This window comes from Mytilus edulis, chromosome 6, assembly GCF_963676685.1.
Source record: "Mytilus edulis chromosome 6, xbMytEdul2.2, whole genome shotgun sequence".
Lineage (NCBI taxonomy): Eukaryota > Metazoa > Mollusca > Bivalvia > Mytilida > Mytilidae > Mytilus > Mytilus edulis.
Genome location: NC_092349.1, coordinates 17,059,368 through 17,068,829, shown reverse-complemented (window position 1 = coordinate 17,068,829; position 9,462 = coordinate 17,059,368).

Below are 9,462 nucleotides of genomic sequence, written 5' to 3'. Positions count from 1 at the left end.
TTAAGACAAATTATAAACGAAAATCAAAAATAACAGACACAAATTAACGACAGACTCTTGACTTAATGCAATAGTAGTTTGTTCACATATACACTTCATGGTACTACAAACTGTTGATTCCTCTTACATTTCACAAGATCATCGTCTCTGACTGTTAGTGACTGTTAGTGACGTCGTTACACTTAACCCATACGAGTTTGATCTGTACTTACTGGTATATTAGTGTTTTTTAGTTAGTTAAACTAGCTGTGATTACTCTCAGATCTGTATATTGTGTGCTTTGTTGTTATGGATGTTTAAAAAGCCTACCACGTCCGGTGTGTGTTTTTTTGTTAAATGTTTTGCTGATTTCAATCGATCTGATGAGTTAAGTCATTTACAACTGAGTTTTATAGTTTGTTTTAATATTCTACTGTAACACCACTGTCCCTGGTTAGAGGGAGGATTTATATTTGTTTTTCGTAAATTCTTTTGTAAAAATTTTGCCGATTTTGTTCTGAGTTAAATTGTTTCATATTTTTTTTCTGTGTCGATGACTTTTATAGCCGACTATACCATGTACTGTGTATGAATGTTTCTCATTATCGAAGGCCGTAAGGTTGCCTTTACTTGTATACATCCACTTGATTTGAACTTGGACGGGTAGTCATCTATTTTGCAATCATACCTCATTTGGTTATGTATAAAATATATTATAGATAAATGACATTACGGTTGCAAAACATTGGTCTTTGAGGATCGATGTAATATGATAATCTTCGATAATATTTATGTATTACTGAAAAATTATTACACCAGGGTTTTCGATATCACAAACTAGTCAAACATTTACTAAATTTTATCATCGGTATAAGGACATCATTCGTAAATATAGCTCAACATGCAGACTTCTTATACGTTCAGGTATTTCACATCCATTTTTTTATGGAAATATTCTTTATAAAGCACAAAAATGTCGGTATTCACCTCAAAAGCTAAGTCACCTTTACACATATTCAAAATCGCAGTAACAAGTCCAAAATATATGATCGATTAGCACATGATTGGAAGCCAGTTTATAAGATAACGTATCAATGGTAAATGAATGAAAATTATACAATGAATGTTTCCCGCCAAATCGTCTTTTAAAAAGATTATTATAATACACCAGATTAGCCAACATCCTTAATTATAACATTTAGGAAATAACATAAATTCTGTTATCATAAATCATTATAGCCAATTACACATTTGAATCATATATTTTGGACTTGTTACTGCGATTTTGAATATTCGATAAAGATGCATACCATGTATAACACCTTTCGTAGCGCATACCCTGTATCGTACTCCTTTTGTAACATGTGTTCTATCTGCAGCAAGAGTAAACATGTCCGACATTGTCATCTGCTGAAATATCAAGTGAATAACAACAGAGGAATTCCGAAAACAGACCCGAGGAATTTCAAGAGAGGATAATGAACCAATTGACAAACAATTAATTTTCAATTTAATATATATAAAAAGCAGGAAGTATTTCAGCTAATCATATTATTTTACACTCTATTAAAAACGGAAATGCTTCATACTTAGTATTCAATTATTCTATATGAGTAATGAAATTTTCAAAAATTCATCTTTGAATAACTTCCTCATTTGTGGATAAAAAATATGCCGGTCCTGATGTGAGTATATATGATATATAGATTTTTAAGCACAAACCTTACCGTTTTAAAACCATTTAATATTGAGGTACCATAAATAATGTTTGTGAAATCAAGAATCTTGTTCTTGTCATAACCATTTTTAAAAAAATTTCCGGGACCTAATTTGAAAGCTTAAACTCGACTGAATATCTCTGTTGTTTCTCCATTAAATAGCATACATTATATAAGATTTTACATCATAATCATACTGATGAAGGATATTTGTTATTCGAACTTAGTATTTAAAGATAATTACATTTTATGTTTCCTTTTTTTAATATTGGTGTTGTTTTGTACACCTTATATGCTTTTTATCTATATAAATATATATTACTAATGAGATGTACTCTAAACTTACCAATGAATCCCAGCTATAAGCAATCGGTTTACCAAATGTTAAGGACCAATTGCTGTAAAAAATGCATCATATAGTATACATGAAATCTAAAACCAATTTCAAAATGTTCCAATCAACACCTCATTAGAAATGTAAGAAAATTACTTTCATAAGGTGTAATTATGTATAATAAGAATATCACTCAAGTATTAGATATTTCTGGTTCGAACTAATTGTGAAAAATTTAAACGAAAGTTTTAAACATGGCCATTATATGTCAAAATATTGAAATACGAGAAAGTTGTTGAGAGATTAATGTTAAATAACATCACACAGAACAGCATACTTCTTTTTTTAAGTACAGCTTACTCAAATGAGACCTTGAACTAAATTTTGGTATGCCATAATTTCGGAAATAAATTTGACCGTCAGATTTACAGAGATAAATTAGCATTCCACCTCCTTCGAACAAGAGGTATTACAAGCAGAGGAGGGGCATTATTTCCTTGCATTTTTGTTACTCATGAACCGATGGGAAGGAATATGAGTCTATGTCAAAGGAAGAACTTTCAAAACAACTACTGTTGAAATTACAATGAAGCCTATGTCAGAAAAAGGGCAATTTATCGCTGTTGTTCATTTGCCTTGCTACTTAACGACATTCAATGCTAATATAAGCTTTACATGTTCTAGGATCAGTTAAGATGTATTTCATTTTTTAACCACAAGGACAGCTCTTCTGCTGGTCTTTGAATATATTATAGAAATCAATCGCAAAGGGTGAAAACTGAACAATCAATGTTAAAAGTTGACAATTACTTGTCATAGAATAAGTCTCTAATAATAAAATATGTTTTATTTCAGAAAATATCTTTGTCTAGACATGAAAACAGTTTTAGTGTTCTGTATTGTAATAAGTAAGTCTACTTTGTATACACTTCTTTGTAGTTTAATCTAGCAAGCGAGATTATATAAAATGTATTTGTTATCAATGTCATAGATATAGGAAGATGTGGTGTAAGTTCCAATGTGACAACTCTACCCAAATAACAATTTAAAACAGTAAACCATTATAGATCAATGTACGGCCTTCAACACGAAGCCTTGGCTCACACCGAACAAACAGCTATAAAGGGCCCCAAAATTACTAGTGTAAAACCATTCAAACGGAAAATCCAACGGTCTAATCTATATAAGAAATGAGAAACGAGAAACACTTATAAATTACATTAACAAATGACAACTACTGTAAATCATATTCCTGACTTAGGACAGGTGCAAACATTTGCAGTAGGATAAACGTTTTAATGGTACCAAACCTTCTCCCTTTTTCTGAAGCAAAAGCATAAAATCACAACATAGAAAACCACACGATAATATATCAATTGAAAGGCTTAACTCAATAAAAAAAACGTAAATTAACACACTATGAACGAATAAAAGATGGACGAAAGATACCAAAGGGACAGTCAAACTCATAAATCGAAAATAAACTGACAACGCCATGGCTAAAAATGAAAAAGACAAACAGACAAACAAAAGTACACATGACACAACATACAAAACTAAAGAATAAACAACACGAACCCCACCAAAAACTATGGGTCATATCATGTTCTCCGGAAGGGTAGGCAGATACTGCTCAACATGTGGCACCCGTGGTGTTGCTTATGTAATAACAAATCCGGTAACTAGTCTAATTCGGTAGGTCACATTCATGAAAGGGAAGGGGATTGTAGTTACGACGTAAGGAACTTATCCGATATCATTTGTGAAACAGTTATTCCATAACGGTCAACCAACTCGTGATTTGATCTGCGATACCTGAATGCAAATGCACAGTTAATAAAATATTAGGGACACACATTCAAGTCCAAAAAGCAAACAAACAAGTCCAAACAAAGCCATGGCAAGACACCACGGCTAAATATTTAACCCTTCGAAAATAATCACTTTTGAAAAAAAACGGTTTTAATAATATCTACAGGTAAATGAAAAATAACTTTGTCGTTTTAGGTTTACTTCTTATGTGTATAAAATTCTTCCAATACCTAGGAATACCAAGAAAGTTATGTCATATAAATACATAATTAAACACTAGATAAAAATTGGAGTGAATATCAACAATACAACTATACAATTAGAGCTAGCTAAAACTTCCCTGTACAGCTTTAAGGAGAATAGTCTTGATGTTCATACAAATGTAGTACAAAGAAGTGAAAATTAGTAGATATTCCAAATAATCAAAGCTGGTATATAGACAAGATTCATATTAATATAAAATAGCAATTAAAATAAACAGTATCAACAGGTCTAATTAAGAAGAAAATACGATTTGAGTGTACTCGCAGTTACTGACAGCTAGTTTAAAGCCAAAAACAATTAATAATAAAATAGTTATCAAAGGTACCAGGATTATAATTTAGTACGCCATACGCGCGTTTCGTCTACATAAGATTCATCAGTGACGCTCATATCAAAATTTGTATAAAGCCAAACAAGTACAAAGTTGTCTAAAGAGCATTGAGGATCTTTAATTCCAAAAAATTGTGCCAAATACGGCTATGGTAATCAATGCCTGGGATAAGAACATCCTTAGTTTTTTGAAAAATTCAAAGTTTTGTATTCATGCATCAGAGACTTAAATCAATTAAACACATCCCATGGATTTAGTATTTTAACGCCATGAACAGTCAGAGAAGACATGACTTGTGCAATACAAAAAATAAATGTATCGACAGGTAGTAGGATAGTGAGGAGCGACTTCTTAAGAGATAAAAATTAACGTGTGTGTGTCTCTATACATCCCGCCTCAAAAGAAGATACAATTTAGTTATGTTTTAATTTGTTAATGACAAAATCGATATTAGTGCCAATGTAAACTATATTCTGAGATCTAATTACAATTTTGGTACGATAACCCTTACTTATAAGTTTGTTTAAAGGTTCGTACTCTTCTTTTAATGGGAGATATTATGGACATAATTGTGCAAATCGTGATACAAGCATGAAATTTGGTATAAAGGTTGACTAAATGATACTTATAAAAAATCCGTTGCTGGCCAGAAAAAAAAATCAATTTTTCAAGATGGCCACCACATATTTTGGAAATGGCGTCATTATAAATTGGCAATAACTCGTTAATCCTTTGAAAGGTGTGTTGTATTTAAAATCCAATGTTAGATTTTATAAAAAGTAAATGACAGTTCCTAAATTACCACTAGACAATACATTAATGAAACATAAGGTGACTTCCGGTTTCAAAATGCCGGCAAAAAAGTAAAAAAATTCAATTCTTATACTTTCAAGCAACTTCACAAGGGATGTAAATCCTTGAAAGATGTGTTATAGGTATAATCCAATGTAAGTTATGATAAAACGTTAAAAACAGTTCCTACGTACGACAAAACAACACATGAATGAAGAAGACTTGTGATTTCCGGTTCCAAAATGGAGGTACATGTAACAACGTAGAAAATATTTTTATAATTTCCACCAACTTAAAAATTGATAGCACTCTTTGTTAAGTTTAAATGCCAAGTTTGGTTAGAAAAACAGGTTTCTTATCTTATAATTATCTGACAGTTACCTATACAACAACCCGTACAAGGAAGGCCAGAACGGTATCATTTACAGTTTTTCGCCTCCGCATTTCAAAAGTTCCTGACACGAGGATGCAACGGCAGTCACAGAAGTCCATTTCGGTTTCCAACTGTCATTGATTCTTTATTTCATCCAACCTCAGTGTTCATGACTTGGTACATGTACCTGTCGAATACACGAATCAGGCTGAGCCCAAACAACTCCTCCTTGATTTACTCCTCTTTTGATGTTCTCTGGAAAAGAACCTCTTGTAGGCGGAATTGCATCACAATGCCGCTGCTTCCTGGTAAAAAAATTCACATCGTGACTCGCTTTATATTTAAGCCAAAAAAAAGTCCTTTACATTTGAAAAACCTTCCATTGTTAGCCAAGCTGACCTTTTCCCTTTCCCTCGACAATTCGACAAAGTGTCACATCCACTGAATGCATGGACGAAAGGAAGAGCAGCTACACAAGTACCAAACGCATTTGATATGTCACGTAAAGGAAGCCATCAAAAGTCTTTATTCCTTCCATAACCTATCCACAATGTGTTCTACCTAGTTTTGCGATTGCTGTAATTCTTGATACTATTACATCTGTGTCAGTACTACCTAATATTACATTTTACTACACTTTTCATAATCATGTCGAACATGGACAAACATTCGTGTATCTGCTTATTCATGATTACAAGGGGTCGATAGGAAGTATCCTTATTGAAATTGCAAAGATTCTTTTCACCATGAGTAACATGCACATTTTCATTAGTCTCTTAAGAAGCATTTTTGTCAGCAAGAAACTTGATCAATTTCGTTTCGTTGTCATCTTCACAGAGAAAATTACTCCAAACCCTTGGTGTTCTGCCAACACTTCTCCATCTGGCACAAAAACCTTTCCTTTGTCTTGCCACAGCCTTTAAATTATTCATTTAGTAAACATCAAATACAATGTCTACTCTTGAATACTTATCGATGCATGATGTTTTGTAAGGCAGTATGATATTATTTGCATAATCATCAAATATTTTTGCACAGCTTTGTGACCTAGAATTAACCATTGCTGCCCCGCCGACGATAAATGCGTCCGAGCTTGGATCAGAAAATCGTAGAATGTTTCAAGTAAACCCATTTGCATCGATTTAATACCACTATTGCAAGAAACATCCTGAGATAAAGACAGAGGAGAAGTTTGGTTTTTAAGGATAAAGAAATATTCCAAGTACAACTGTCTACTGTAACAAGAAATGAAAAGTCTAGAACAGATATCGCAATCACTTTTAAGGTTCTCTAGCTTAGTTTTTGACAAAGAAGTTTCCAGTTTCATTTTGCGGCCAAAATAAGAAGTTGTTATTTTTTATTTGGTTATAAAAAGCAGGTTCTCCTTCGTTTTGCATTTACTTCTTTTTATTGTTTGGACCAATATCCTGGAATTATTTACATATCTTACCTGTTCAACAATTTCCTAAATGGAGTAATTTTTTACAAATCTGACGACTCTTCTAGAAATGAATTTCCAAACTCGTTCATCACTTTACAAAGTCTTTAAATCTGTTTAAAGACATCTTTTTGTGTTTTTGTAGAGTCTTTATTAGGTCGTTCATCTGTTATCGAATGACACAAACCACAAGATCGTTCAAATTCATCTTCTAGTATACTGACTCTTGGTCCAGCTACCATCCATTTGTCTAAATTGGATCTTCGGTTAATCCTATGGCACCAACGTTAACATCGCCCTTCACAATGGCATTATTCTGTTTTTGTGCCTGATCAATTGTGTTATGAGAGAAATTTGCTGGTCTTTCGTACAGTGAAATCATTTTCAAATTCCATTGCTACCTGTGGTTGATGTTCGGGAAGGGAAGTCATATCTTGGAGATTGGTCTGTAACGATATCGAGCATAATTCACACGACCAGGACATAAAACAATACGCTATCATGCTCTATATGGACTGCTTGTAAAGGTCGAAATCTCACTCATGAAATGAGCATAATACCAAAATCAGAAGAAGTTCTTAATTTATAATTGAACGCCAGAAATGAAACTGTGGTCGAGATGACTCTATACACCAGTCTTTTAAATCATAGAACGTCACAGAGTCATGACATAATTATACATTCTCAGTTTAGCTTTCATAATCCGAAATTAACAGTTCACATGCAGTTGTATGATGCGCCTGTCTAGTCCTAGATACATTTGAACATACATAAAAAGAACCTGCCGTTCTTGGTGTTGCAATATTGGCTTCAGTAGGACAACATTTCCATCCTCTATCACGCAATATATCAATAACAAGTCATTTTAATGTGCAATCCACCAAACATGACGATAAACTTATCTTTTCCGTAAAAATCAGGCCATTCCCAGTGAATTTGCTTAGGCATTTCCAAAAGTGGCTGATCTACAGTAACAATTGATGTTTCTCCGGGATTCATCACATTTTCGCCTTATCCATCGAATACCTGAGTATTTCCTGGTAGTGCATACGAATCGCTCTTGATGTCTATGAATAGTTTGCAGATGCGCAAAAGTGTTAAACACATGTGTATGATAACCTTGAAAAATGTTATTAAACCAATTCATAATATCATTAGATATCCAAAAAACACTACATAAATAGTAAATAGTTTAAATGTTTTTGAAAGAATTTTGTATCATTTTCACGCATGCGCTAATACTGGATATTCATTCTTAATTAATATGTGATGCAAGGAAGGTAACCGCCAAACCTGATAATTGTTTTTCACTAAAAGAAGTTCATAGAAAAGTTTTCAAGAAAAATCAGTATGTTCAAACTGCAGAAAACAGCCATTTTAGAAAATGGCCGTGGCCATCTTGAAAAAAATATTTTTTGTAATGGCCAGCAGTTATTTCTTAAAAAGTATATAATAATGATGCTTTGAGGTAATTTTCATGCTTGTATCATCATTTGCACAATTCCCTCGATTTTGCTTGCTAATATCTTCCACTATTTTGAATTGAAATGTAAACGTAAATTTTTTTTTTTTTTTTTTTTAATTTTGCTTGATTATGACAACAACCGTGTGTAAGTTACTAGACATGCATAAAAAAATTGTTGGGTAAACATTGTACATAATCAATACATCTTTTTTCGAGCTTTCAATACTCCCCTATTCAATATTAAATCCATGATAAACTCTAATTAAAAAAAAACAATAATTATTTAAAAACCACATATAATTATTTCAACCGTTGTCAAATAACAACTTAAAGCATACGAAAATGATAAATGAATAAGACATTTAAAAAATAAGACTCACAGATATGAGAATTAAGATCAAAGTACTAAATCATCAGACATCTCGCTGATATATCGTATCGTATTACACTTATCACTAGATGTTTACTTACATGAGCTACACGATCTCTCGTTTTATCAGAGACCGTACTTCGATACATATTTCACCAACTCGTCGATAAACATTGTAGACAGACACGTTCTAGTGCAGTGTACAAAATAAATGTGTCGATGAAAAAACAAACAGAATTAGGCAAAGTTATCTATATATAGTTAGAGATACCAAACACAATGATTAAAAAAAATCATTTGCGACAATAGTTAAAAGTGAATTTTAACATGAATATTCCCAAAATCACTTGAGCTACAATGTATTGGTGTTCATATTGTTATATTCGAAAGAAATTTCCGATGAATTTATGTCTCGGAACAACAATGCAAAGAATGAATTACTTAACAAATATATATAAAAAGGACAATTCAGTTATGATAATATATGTGTTTTTATTAGAAAATATGTTTCAGGTGTTATGTACTGCGAACAACTATTGGTGAAGAAATATACCAGTGTTGACATTGCATGCCCTTTTATACCAAA